We start from the raw sequence: 13,808 nt of genomic DNA, 5'->3' as shown, positions 1-13,808 counted from the left end.
TTCGCCAAACCAGATCAGTGAGCGCAGTTTTGAGAACCATGTCCCGAATCACAGTGAAAGGTCAGCAGATATAGTCAGCACTTTACATTGTTAAATTCATTTCCAACTGCTGGAAAATAGAGAGTGTAGAGATGCTGGCGTTGGACTGTGGTAAACACAGTAAGAAGTCTCAGGTTAAAGTCTAACAGGTTTATTTGGTAGAAAAAGCCACTAGCTTTCAGAGAATGAGCAGTGAGTGCTCCGAAAGCTAGTGGCTTTTGCTACCAAATAAATCTGTTAGACTTTAACCTGGTGTTGTGAGACTTCTTACTGAAGATACAGGGGCAAAGAAATTTGAGCAAGCCCCATGTTGTGAGTGAAGGATTGGAAGACATTCTCTGTGTCTGAATGGGGGCGATGATGTGGAGATGCGGCGTTGGACTGGGGTGGGCACAGTAAGAAGTCTCACAACACCAGGTTAAAGGCCAACAGGTTTATTTGGTAGCACGAGCTTTCAGAGTGTCACTTCTTATTCACCTGAAGAAGGAGCAGCGCTCCAAAAACTTGTGCTATCTAAGAAATCTGTTGGACTTTAACTTGGTGTTGTGAGACTTCTTACTGAGTGGGAGAGACATTCTCTGTGTCTGAGTGGGAAAGACATTCCGTGTGTGTAGAGTGGGGGACTAAGAGGAAAGGTTGGACGCATTGGACATATATCTATTGAAGTGTACAAGATAGGGTGATCTTATTGAAACATATCAGATTCTGTGAGGAATTGACTCAGTGGATGCTGAATGAATATTTCCCCTGGTGGGAGAGACCAGAACTGGGGTACATGATCTAATTAAAAAGGGACTCCTGTTTAAGACAGAGAACATAGAACACTACAGCACAAACAGGCCCTTCGGCCCACAAGTTGCACCGATCATATCCCTACCTACCAGGTCTATCTATAACTCTCAATCCCATTAAATCCCATGTACTCATCCAGAAGTCTCTTAAAAGACCCCAACAAGTTCGCCTCTACCACCACCAACGGCAGCCGATTGCACTCACTCACCACCCTCTGAGTGAAAAACTTACCCCTAACATCTCCTCTGTACTTGCTCCCCAGCACCTTAAACCTGTGTCCTCTCGTAGCGACCATTTCAGCCCTGGGAAATAGACTCTGAGAATCCATCCTATCCATACCTCTCAACATCTTATAAGCCTCAATTGGTCGCCTCTCATCCTTCGTTTCTCCAGGGAGAGGAGACCTAGCTCCGTCAACCTATCCTCATAAGGCATGCCTCCCAATCCAGGCAACATCCTTGTAAATCTCCTCTGAACCCTCTCAATAGCTTCCACATCCTTCTTGTAGTGAGGCGACCAGAACTGCGCACAATACTTCAAGTGGGGTCTGACTAGGGTCTTATAAAGAGGTGAGGAGATTTTTTTTTCTCTCAGAAGGTCATTGTATCCGTGGAACTCTCTTCCCCAGCAAATCGTGGAGAGAGGGAGGACCATTGAACACTTTTAAGATAGAAGTGGATCGATTCTTGACTAACTCGGGAATCAAAATGCATCAGAGATGGGCAGAATAACACAAGCAGAAAATGCTGGAAAGTCTCAGGACATCTGACAGCATCTGTAGAGGAAGGATAGAGTCAACGTTTCGAGTCAGTGTGACCCTTTGTCAGAGCACGCAGACAACAATCAGGGGCCGCGTGGCTTACTCCTGCTCCTAATTTGCATGTTTGTATGTAAGTGAGATTGCACCATTTTCTCATCTGTCAAGAGCACATCAAGAATGTAGGGAACAGTTGGGTAGCAAGTATTACTTGAAACTGATGACTCAGCTTAGTGACAGTGGCTTAATCAGTACATGATATTTCAGGATCAAATGTTTATTTCAATTTAAACAAAAGCTTTTCAAAAGTAGAGAGCGTGTTGGTGTGATATGTCAAAGTCTGTGAGTTTGATGAACTTCTCATGCACTCTCCCTCACAGCGTGGAAGCTCCAATAACAAATAATAACAGTCATTTATGGGAGATGGTAGTAATGAGCTATAATGACTAACAAGATTTGTTCAAACTGCAGATTTATTTTGCCGCACCAGGGCAGCTTTTACAGTAATCACAGTGATGCTCATAATAACCTGTACAATATATTTAAACAATCAATAATATTTTAAACACAATCTTAACCACAACTTTTCTCAGAACATTACTTAGCAAACGATAGCTCAAGTTCAGTTCTCAGTTTACATCACCCAATTATTTCGAGTTTTTATCTTCTACTTTTGATCACCTGTTTCATTTGTCTACTAGGTTCTCTTTTTTGAATGGTTTTAAAGTTTACTTATTATTGTCACAAATAGGCTTACATTAACACTGCAATGAAGTTACTAGGAAAATCCCCTAGTCGCCACACTCTGGCACCTGTTCGGGTACACTGAGGGAGAATTTAGCACGGCCAGTGCACCCTAACCGGCATGTCTTTCAGAATGTGAGAGGAAACCGGAGTACCCGGGGGAAACCCATGCAGACACGGGGAGAGTGTGCAGACTCCGCGCAGACAGTGACCCAAACTGGGAATCTGTCCATTTCAATGAAAGTTTTTAAAAAAAAACTCTTCAATTCTGATGTTGGGTTTAGTTAAGGAAGCGATTAGGATATGCCACAATGTTATTTTGCATACATTTTTACAAGGTTATTTTCTGGATGTTAATCTGATTTGTGCTATCTTTTAAAGGGAATGATTCCCAGTAAGAAACTGTACATTGAGCGAGCTGTCAGCCCGCACCCTGCTTACCATAGACAACCATTTACCATATTACCATAGGTACCATTTAAAACAGGAAATTAGATACTCTCAGAGCTGCAACTGAGGAAAGAGGAGTTGTGCTTTTCTGGCCAAAGCAGGAAAGAAATATTAAGGGGCAGAAATAAGGTGTTCATGGACAGGAAGAATTTTAATAGGGCAGCATGCGTCAACATATATTACAGGGGTTATAAAGCAACATTCCACCCTGGGACACAATGGGATAAAGATGAGCCCTTTGCTAAGGATAGATCATTCATCAATCATGGAAGATGATCATAGATCATAGAACCGTAGAACGTAGGATCTCAAAGGTGCAGTAGGAGGCCATTCAGCCCATTGAGCCTGCATGGACTCTCCGATTGAGCATCTTACCAAGGCCCACTCCCCCGTCCTATCCCCATACATTTACTCCACTATTTCCCCTAACCTCCTCGTCAAGGACAGAGGGGTGAAGGTCAGAGGGTAAACATGGCAAGAGGTATGTGTTAAATTGCCCATTACTGTCGGGGGATTAGCAGGGTAATTAAGTGGGTTTACGGGGATAGGGTGAGGGTGGGATTAGACGAGATGGCCTGAATGGCCTCCTTCTGCACTGTTGGAATTCTATGGATTCTAAGGTGAGATTGGAAGAAAGGATGGGGGTAAGAGGGGAATGAAGGAGATAAATATCTTGGAGGGGTGTTGGTATCCATGAATTATTGGGGTTTTGTGTGAAGTGCACATGGGTGGAAGGCATTGATGTAATGATTACTGGAGCACATACAAAGAGACACTTCCTGACACAGGAAGAGTGTGAAGTCAGGAGGTTTATACCAGTAATATTTTATTCCATGAAGAAACCTATTCCAAATAAAGACCAATTCCAGTTCTATCTTCCTTCAACTCATTAACTGGATTATAACAGCATAAATATTAAAGTCTGAAAGAAAATTATATATATTTTTAACTATGATTAACAAGAGAAAATGACTGCGTCCATATAATAACAATAATACAACTTTCATTTTGGCAAGACTAATCAACATAATTTCTGCACCTTGTTTGAACATAATCTGCAGATTTGCATGGCAAATAGAGATCCGGTGTATTTACCTCATGCTGTTCTTGCCCTGTCGCTTCCAGTGAGGACAGAGAATTTGGCACTCAGCCAAAACTCCCTTCACTGCAGTGGGACTGGAGAATCCTGCTGGCGTGAACAGTCGGAGAATCCTGCCCCATAGGTTTCATTCCCTGAGCAGGTCCTGATGTCTTTAATAATAACACACACTAAATCATGTCTTACTTTAAATACTTTGCTGGCAAATAAGAACATAAGAAATAGGAGTAGGAGTAGGCCATCTAGCCCCTCGAGCCTGCCCCGCCATTCAATAAGACCATGGCTGATCTGAAGTGGATCAGTTCCACTTCCCCGCTCTCTCCCCATAACCCTTAATTCCCTTGTCTATCAGAAACCTATCTACCCGTGACTTAAATATATTTAGCGAGGTAGCCTGCACCACTTCAATGGGCAGAGAATTCCAGAGATTCACCACCCTTTGAGTGAAGAAGTTCCTCCTCAACTCTGATCTAAACTGCGCACCCCCCCCACCCCTTATCTTGAGGCTGTGCCCTCTAGTCCTGCTATCCTTTCTAAGCGGGAAGAATCTCTCTACCTCTACCCTATCTAGTCCCTTCAATGAAGCACATTGTCTCTTGGAAATAGTATGAAGGTCATGAAAAAGTTGTAGAAACGTGATTTTGGTTATTATTATGAAATGGTGGTGTCAGTTCAATACACTGTATTTCAATGATACATGGAGTTCTATATAAGGGATGAAGTGTCATCAAGTCTCAAAACATTGGCTCAATTCTCTCCCCAGACCTGCTGAGATTTTCCAGCATTTTCTGTTTTTGTTGAGATGTTGACATTGACATGTTCTACTTGAGTTTTTTGTTGTTCAAAGATTTCTTGGAAATGAAAGCTTCAGGTTCTGCCTGAGTTGAGTTGAAATGTTTTCCATTACTGAGTGTTCAATGGTTCAGTTGTTCTGCCTTTGATTATCTGAATCTGTCACTGATCTATGTTCACTGAGCTTGATTGGTTAAGCCTGGGTGTTGACAAGTGAACAGACAACAGAGAAGGAAAGAGTTGAAGCATAATGTGAATGTTTTAAAGCAATGTATTCAACTCCAAGTTAAATCCCTGCATACTTAGGGTGGGATTTTCCTGACCATCCTGCCCTGCTGAACGTGGATCCCTTTGATGGGTTCCCTGGTGGCAGGAGAGATGAACCATGCGAAACTCCATAGACAGCGACAGGACTGGAATATCCCACTGGCAGCCAATAACAGGCCACCTCCCAATGCTGGAAAACAAACCATTGAAGGGTGGGTCTGGTAAATCCTGCCCTTACAAACTGCCGCCTGTATTGTTTGGTAGGAATAATGATAGGAAGGACTATTACTTACGTGGCAAAAAACTGCAGCATGCGACGGTGCAGAGGGACCTCGGGGTCCTTGTGCATGAGTCGCAAAAACCCAGCCTACAGGTGCAGCAGGTGGTCAGGAAGGCTAATGGGATGCTGGCCTTCATAGCGAGGGGGATTGAATATAAAAGTAGGGAGGTCTTGCTGCGGCTGTATAGGGCACTGGTGAGGCTGCAGCTGGAGTACTATGTGCAGTTTTGGTCGCTGCACTTACGCAAGGATATTTTGGCCTTGGAGGGAGTGCAGAGGAGGTTTACTAGACTGATTCCGAGTTGAGGGAGTTGAACTATGAGGAGAGGCTGAATAAACTGGGCTTGTACTCGTTAGAGTTTAGAAGAATGAGGGGACATCTCATTGAGACGTATAAGATGTTGAATGGGATGGATAGGATAGAGGTGGAGAGGCTCTTTCCGCTCAGAAAGGACAGTAGAACTAGAGGGCACAGCCTCAGGATAAAGGGGGGGTGCGGTTTAGAACGGAGTTGAGGAGGAACTTCTTCACTCAAAGGGTGGTGAATCTCTGGAATTCTCTGCCCGTTGAGGTGGTGGAGGCTGCCTCGCTAAATATTTTTAAGACGCGGGTTGATGGGTTTTTGATAAGCGAGGGGATTAAGGGTTATGGGGAGAGGGCGGGAATGTGGAACTGAGCCACGACAGATCAGCCATGATCTTATTGAATGGCGGGGCAGGCTCGAAGGGCTAGATGGCCTACTCCTGCTCCTATTTCTTATGTTCTTATGTTTTGAGGCAAAGCAAAATATACAAACCATTCAGCGCATTGAGCAGACACAAGTCAACTTTTGTCCAAAAACAGGAAAATTCCAAGTTGTTCTTTACCTTTCGTTCCAGGATTTCACCTGAGTGAAAGATGAGCCTGAATATTCGGAAAGTTTTCAATGTTAAACTGAGGCCCCTGTAAATGATCCCATGGCAGTGATACAAGGAACAGCAGGGGAGTTATCCTTCAATCATTATTGAACCCCCCCCAGTCACTATCACATTGCTGTTTGTGAAAGCTGGCTGCCACATTTCACACATTATAGCAGTGGCTACACTTCAGAAATTAACTGTAAAGTGCCTAGGGACTCCCTGATGTTACAAAAGGTGCATTACAAATGCAAGTCGTTCTTTCAATTTTGCTGTGTTGCTCCTTGTTAAGTATCCATAAGCGTTCTGTGAACGAAACATTCATATTCATTGAAGGTAGTATCCTTCAGCAATGTTAGGATTATTAGTTTTGAACAATAGTATTTGCATATTTCTAATTTTGAAACAGTGTTGTATCAATGCGCATTTGTAATATTGCAACATTTATTTACATATTATTACTGATGTTTCAATTTTACCTCATTTAAACTTGATTAGTTGCATGGCTTGTGAAAATGTTATTAAATTCAAATGCTGCTGGTATTGTATCACAGGCAGTTTTGCATTTGAGTCTTATTGATGTGTACAAATGATAAGTGGTTTACTAATAAGTAGTTATTTGTTTAATTGCCTTGAAGCTCTCTCTGCTTTGATATAAAATGATCAAACTCCCAGTAAGATAACAAAACATCTTGGGAGTGACAAGCACGTGATGCTAGTCAAGTGGTTCAAAGGCCATTTATGGATCCAAAGGTAATGGATTTCTTCAAATGTTCTGCTTTTGTTAACGCTTTAGCTACTTCTGTAGATTAACAGCAGATTTTAGTTCAGGTTCTCAGGGGGCTTGACAGGGTAGATGTTGAGAGTTTCTTTCCCCTTGTAGGAGAGTCTAAAGTTAATGTTAAAGTTTATTTATTAGTCAGGCTTATATTAACACTGCAATGAAGTTACTGCAAAATTCCCCTAGTCACCACGCTCCAGCGCCTGTTAACCAGCACATCTTTCAGACTGTGGGAGGAAACTGGAACACCCGGAGGAAACCCATGCAGACACAGGGAGAACGTGCAAACTTCACGCAGACAGTGATCCAAGCCAGGAATTGAACCTGAGTCCCTGACGCTGTGAAGGAACAGTGCTAACCACTGTGCTGTCCTGGTAGGACCAGATGGCATTATCTCACAGTAAGGGGTCACCCATTTAAAATAGAGATGAGGAGGAATTTCTTCTCTCAGACAGTAGTGAATCTGTGGAATTCTTTATCCCAGAGGGCTGTTATATATGTTCAAGGTTTCAAATTTTATTTATTAGTGTCACAAGTGGGCTTACATTAACACTGCAATGAAGTTACTGTGAAAATCCTCTAGTTGCCACCCTCCGGCGCCTGTTCGGGTACACTGAGGGAGAATTTAGCATGGCCAATTCGCCTGACCAGCATGCTTTTTGGACTGTGGAAGGAAGCAGGAGCACCCGGAGGAAACCCATGCAGACACAGGGAGAACGTGCAGACTCTGCATAGACAGTAACCTAAGCCGGGAATTGAACCCAGGTCCCTGGTGATGTGAGGCAGCTTTGCTCACCACTGTGCCACTGTACCACCTCAAGGCTGAAATAGATCGGCTTTTAATCAGAAGGGGAATCAAGGGTTATGGGGATAAGTCGGGGAAGTGGGCGGCACAGTCGCACAGTCATTAGCACTGCTGCTTCACAGCACCAGAGACCTGAGTTCGATTCCCAGCTTGGGTGGAGTTTGCACATTCTCCCTGTGTCTCCATGGGTTTCCTCCAGGTGCTCTGGTTTCCTCCCACATCCTGAAAGATGTGCTGGTTAGGTGCATTGACCTGAAAAGGCACCAGAGTGTGGTGACTAGGGAAATTTCACAGTAACTTCACTGCAGTGTTAATGTAAGCCTACTTGTGATGAACAAAACTTTAAAAGTGGAGTTGAGGGTTATTATTTGAGGCCAGTCAAGATCTCTTTGAATGGTGGAGCAGATTCGATGGGCTGAATGGTCTACTTTTGCTCCCATGTTTTATGGTCTTATAGGCCTGCATTGTACAGAACAACATATTTCATTGACAACTGCATTACAATCTGCTGTAGCCGGGTTAAGGAGCTGTATTTTATTAGAATTGTTAATTATGTAATCCCCATGCAGATCCTGGTCAAATCCATTGAAAAACTATGAAAGAAATCCAAATGAAATATCTGTGAAGCGCAAAGTCGTGTGGGGGAGACATTGACTCCTCTGTTAAAGCTCTTCTTACTTTCAATATCTGCGTTAATAACTTGTAATTGCAATGTTCTAAAACAATTTAAATATTGGAGGGCTGAAGGGCCTGTTCCTGTGCTGTAATTTTCTTTGTTCTTTGTTCTATTCTCATCATCTTCAAAGTTGTGGTAGAATTACGCCATGTGTTTACTGGACAGTTGGCTTGTGAAGTTTCAATTTTATCCTGAGGTTTTGACACTTTGGAATGTGGATTACTGCCCAGTGAGTAACAATAATGACAAAAGGAAAAAGTATTCTCTGTTAAAGTTGGATAAACAAAGCAAAATCATGAAATCTTCGCTTTGAGTAACACAGTGGCACAGTGGTTAGCACGGCTGCCTCACAGCACCAGGAACCCAGGTTCAATTCTAGACTTGGGTGACTGTGTGGAGATTGCATATTCTCCCTGTGTCTGTGTGGGTTTCCTCTGGGTGCTTCGGTTTCCGCCCATGGATTAGCCACACTAAAATTGCTCTTTACTGTCCAAAGTAGTGTAGGTTAGGTGGATTGGTCATAATAATTGCATGGGGTTATGGGAATAGAGCGAGGTGAAGTGAGCCTGGGTAAAATGATCTTTCAGAGGGTCAGTGCAGACTCAATGGGCTGAATGCCCTCCTTCTGCACTGCAGGAATTCAATGTTCCAAATTGTATTAATGTTTTGGGTGTTGACACGTCTGTTACAAAATGAGTAATAGTTGTCAGAAATCGATCAGACATGGCTACAAAGTGGGGCACAGTGGCACATGGTTAGCACTGCTCTCTCACTGCGCCAGGAACCCAGGTTCAATTCCCGGCTTGGGTCTCTGTCTGTGTGGAGTCTGCATGTTCTCCTCATGTCTGCATGCGTTCCCTCCAGGTGCTCCAGTTTCCTCTCACAGTCTGAAAGATGTGCTGGTTAGGGTGCATTGACCCGAATAGGTGCCGGAGTGTGGCAACTAGGGGGTTTTCACAGAGTGGTGAGAAACTGGGCACGAAGCTGATTTTCCGCCTCTCACCCAATCTTACCACCTCACCTCGTGCTCAAAGTGACAAGGATCACAGCTTGCAACCAACACAAAGGCCCAATGAATTAGTTGAATTAGTTTTTCTTTTTTGCTTTTCCTTTGCAACAGTTAATCCTATTGTTATTGGCTCATTTAAAATGTAATTTTTAGTTTTATTTTTATGATTGAAGCCGATATTATTTGAGATACACAAATGAACATAGCTTTTTTTATTTGCTTTAAATTTGTGAAACTACTATTTAAATCTGCCTTATGTTATATTCCTTTATGTGTTGCATGTTTAGAGTCATAGAGGTTTACAGCATGGAAGCAGGCTCTTCGGGCCAACTTGTCCATGCTGTCCTTTTTTTTACACCCCCTGAACTAATCCCAATTGCCCGCATTTGGCCCATATCTCTCTATACCCATCTTACCCATGTAACTATCAAAATGCTTTTTAAAAGATAAAATTGTACTTCCCTCTACTACTACCTCTGGCAGCTTGTTCCAGACACTCACCACCCTCTGTGTGAAAAAACTGCCCCTACTGATACTTCTGAATCTCTTCCCTCTCACCTTAAACCTATAAGAACATAAGAACATAAGAAATAGGAGCAGGAGTAGGCCATCTAGCCCTTCGAGCCTGCCCCGCCACTCAATAAGATCATGGCTGATCTGTCGTGTCTCAGTTCCACATTCCCGCCCTCTCCCCATAACCCTTAATCCCCTTGCCTATCAAAAACCTATCAACCCGCGTCTTAAAAATATTTAGCGAGGCAGCTTCCACCACTTCAACGGGCAGAGAATTCCAGAGATTCACCACCCTTTGAGTGAAGAAGTTCCTCCTCAACTCTGTTCTAAACTGCCCCCCCTTTATCTTGAGGCTGTGCCCTCTAGTTTTAGACTTCCCTACCTTTGGGAAAAGATATTGACTATCTAGCTGATCTGTGTCCCTCATTATTTTATAGACCTCTGTAAGGCCACCCCTCAGCCTCCTACACCCCAAGGCAAAAAGTCCCAGTCTATTCAGCCTCTTCTTAATCTATCAAGTCCCGGTAGCAACCTAGTAAATCTTTTCTGCACTCTTTCTAGTTTAATAATATCCTTAATAATACGTTTATAAATGTTTGTATGCTTTCGTTTAGAATATGGAAACTGAAAATGTAATCGGGAAGAAGAGAGGTCAGAACTTCTCGGACATTGTTTTGGATTCCTTATTGCAAGATTTTAAACAAAGGAGCATTCACATTTTGGGCTGTGGAAAATTAATATTCTTCTGCCTTGTATACTTCATTTCTAATGACCTCATATTTAACTGTGCTTTGATGTTTCAGTAAAGCTTTTTGTAAAGATGAATGGAAAACACTTATTAACAGTAATAATATTGGAAATGCAAAACCTTGATATCGTGTTAACATTTAACTAAACATTTTATTTTAGCAGCTGTTCTATGACATTTTGTTTAATTACTTAATGTTTTCAAATTTCTTATAACATATAGTTTTTTTTCTTTAGCACATTGATCAATAACATATATTTTACTTCGACAAGTTGTTCTGTTGCCCCTGTAAACAAAGAGGTAAGAGGCTGGGGAGGGAGTGGTGTAATGAGGGGTAAGAAGGGGAGGAGATGGGAGGGAAATGGGAGGGTTTGGACATATTAATTGTACATTTTCCATGTAGCCATAGCAAGGTTGTGTATAACGCACCTGACCCCCATCATTTTAGGTCCTACACTCTTCAGTTCCTGCCTTTCTCCTCCGTGATGTGGAGATGCTGGCGTTGGATAGGGGTAGGCACGGTAAGAAGTTCACAATATCAGGTTAAGATCCAACAAGATTATTTGATAGCACGAGCTTTTGGAGTGCTGCTCCTTCATCAGGCAAGCGAAGAGTTTGCTTCTCAGCCTTTTGGCTAAGATCAACTATAGTATTGATATGCTGCACTTTGGTTGAAGTCATTACGTTACATTTTAGCTTCATTTGAAGCAATTTTTTAAAGCGGCATCTCGGCCTTTTGGCTAAAATGCAAATGAGATCAAGCCTGGGAGGAAGAGCTCTACCTACTCCAATCAGCTTGGATCATGTAGATCAAGCCCAAGACAGGAGGTGAGAGCCCTGTCCTGTCAGCTTGGATCGGGAATGTCCCAACATGTTGGGACCCTGAATTGGATTTAATTTGATTGGATTGAATTGGAATAAAGTTTAAAAAAAAAGCTGGGTTCACAAACACGGCACATATAGGCACAGACTCAATTTACAAGATAATGGTTAGAATGTGAGCCTTCACAGGCCTGTACCCGTAAAGACCTGATTACCTGTTAAGACTCCAACCAGCAGATAGCTGATGGGATGCAGGATTTATGAGTTGTGAATAACTGTAAACCCAAGGACAGCACACGTTATTCCATGCAGCTAACAAGGAGAACCTTCTCCCTCAGTTACTGAACAAGAAGTAAATGGATAAGTCGACCAGAGCCTATTTTAACATGTGGTGGTAAATGGGCAGCAGAATCGCAAGTGGGTCCTTAGCAGGCAAAATTGGGGCTGAATTATCTCCACGGTTACTTTCTTTCAGAAGTGCACCAGCTAGGAGTGACAATGGTAGAAAGACCATTCAGTATTCAGGTATCATAACAAACACTCAACATAAATCAATCTTCACACTTTCATTAATATTTTTTAATAAAATCGCAACACTTCACATTAAGCTTTTCAGTCATTGATAGCTTTTGAAATTAATATTTTTCTATCCGTTAAAAAAAAACTCAAGTAAGTAAAAGCAATCAAATTGAACATGAAGCAAGCAAAATAACATTCAAGTGTGCCCTCTGACCCCATGCCATTTTCGGCAGTGACTAATTGACTCAGATTAGCTGCCAATGACCAGTTTCCTCTTTCTCCTTCTGAGCAGGTTTTCATATTGTTCCTCTTTCCAATGGTGATTTGCGCAACATGCAAAACATTCCAACAGTACTCTGAGCGAGTTAAATGCCTGCTCAGTGACACAATGATTCTTCAATGTGTATACTTACATTGCATTTTTTGACACCCTTTTCCAAGTTAAATGTCTTGAATCAATGATAATTTCAGAAACACAAGATGAAACAGCTCAAGATGATTTACCCAAATCATAATTACTGTTTTGCAGGTTCGATTTCTGTGTTGGGCAGAAGGATAAAGCAGGCTGTACAAGTTCTATTTCCAACGTAATCAGGAGGTATTTGTTTTTCATAATCATTTGAATTGTCAGCAAAATTATGGAAGAGATGACGGACTTGTGTACCTTCCAAAGTCTCAGCCACAAAGGAGATCCTAATGCGTTCTGGCATTGAGATTGAGATTCAGCATGGCACATATTCTTTTGATGAATGGCTCGTATGAGCCCTCCTTGTAACGATATGTACAGGACTTTGAAGATTTCTGAATGGCTTAATGCTCAATTCACAACCGACCAGAAGCAAACCATGTCATCATTCTCTAATGGTCTTGAGATTTTTATGCTTATAACGAGTGCTGTGTAATGACGCCGTGTAATTGGCGTGAAATGTGATGTTCTGCATAGACGGACTGCTACTCACTGGATTGTAAGTTGCAATCAACATGATTTTCCTGTGATTTGTGACTGGGGAGTGTTTTTTTTCCCTGGAGCTAAGCTGAGAAATGATACGGTGGAGAGCTATAATCTCGGATCTCACTCTCCATCACATTATCCTGGGATTTCGGGGTCTTTCTGAAGGGTGGAGAGGGTGGTGGAACACTCAAATGTGGTCGTTTTGGCATTTCTCCATTATTGTCCTTTTTCCTTACCGCTCTGAGGGAGCTCAGATGGCTGAAGTTTTTCAGCTTTCTGTTTCATTTTGGCTGCAGTGTTAGAGTTAGAAACAGGCTGGAAAAGAAGGCTCTTCCTCGCTCTCATTTATCAAACACAATGTGCTTCAGAGCCTCTGCCATGTCACACTCTGATAGGCACATGGTATCCGAGCAATTGGGTGGACTGAGTAATCGAAAGCCCAAACCAATCATCCAAAAGCATGAGTTCAAACCTCACTGTCGATGCTGTTGCGTTTAAAATCTAATGAAATGAGTCTAGATTGGAAAATGAGTAAAGGTAGTCATGAAACTTCAGAACTGTTGGAAAAACTCACCTGGTTCATAGATGGCAGATTTTCTTTTCCAAAGGGCATTGCTGAGGTGAATTGTACAATGAATTGTACACCTCATGTTCTCTCTGAATGTCCTGCCTCACCTTTATTTTTATCAATAACACGGCAATGAGATTCCAATTTGTATTTTGTTATCCTTCACTGCGGCTTTTTCCCTGATTATATTCAAGACTATGAGTTTTGTTTTGCCAACCCTGATTCTTAACCAGTGGATTTATTTCGATTGATTTTCATTATTTTTTTCCCCCTAGTCTTTCTTCATTTACATTGCAAAT

This window comes from Carcharhinus amblyrhynchos, chromosome 6 (genome assembly GCF_965287045.1).
Source record: "Carcharhinus amblyrhynchos chromosome 6, sCarAmb.v2.hapA, whole genome shotgun sequence".
Classification (NCBI taxonomy): domain Eukaryota; kingdom Metazoa; phylum Chordata; class Chondrichthyes; order Carcharhiniformes; family Carcharhinidae; genus Carcharhinus; species Carcharhinus amblyrhynchos.
This window is presented reverse-complemented; position numbering follows the sequence as displayed.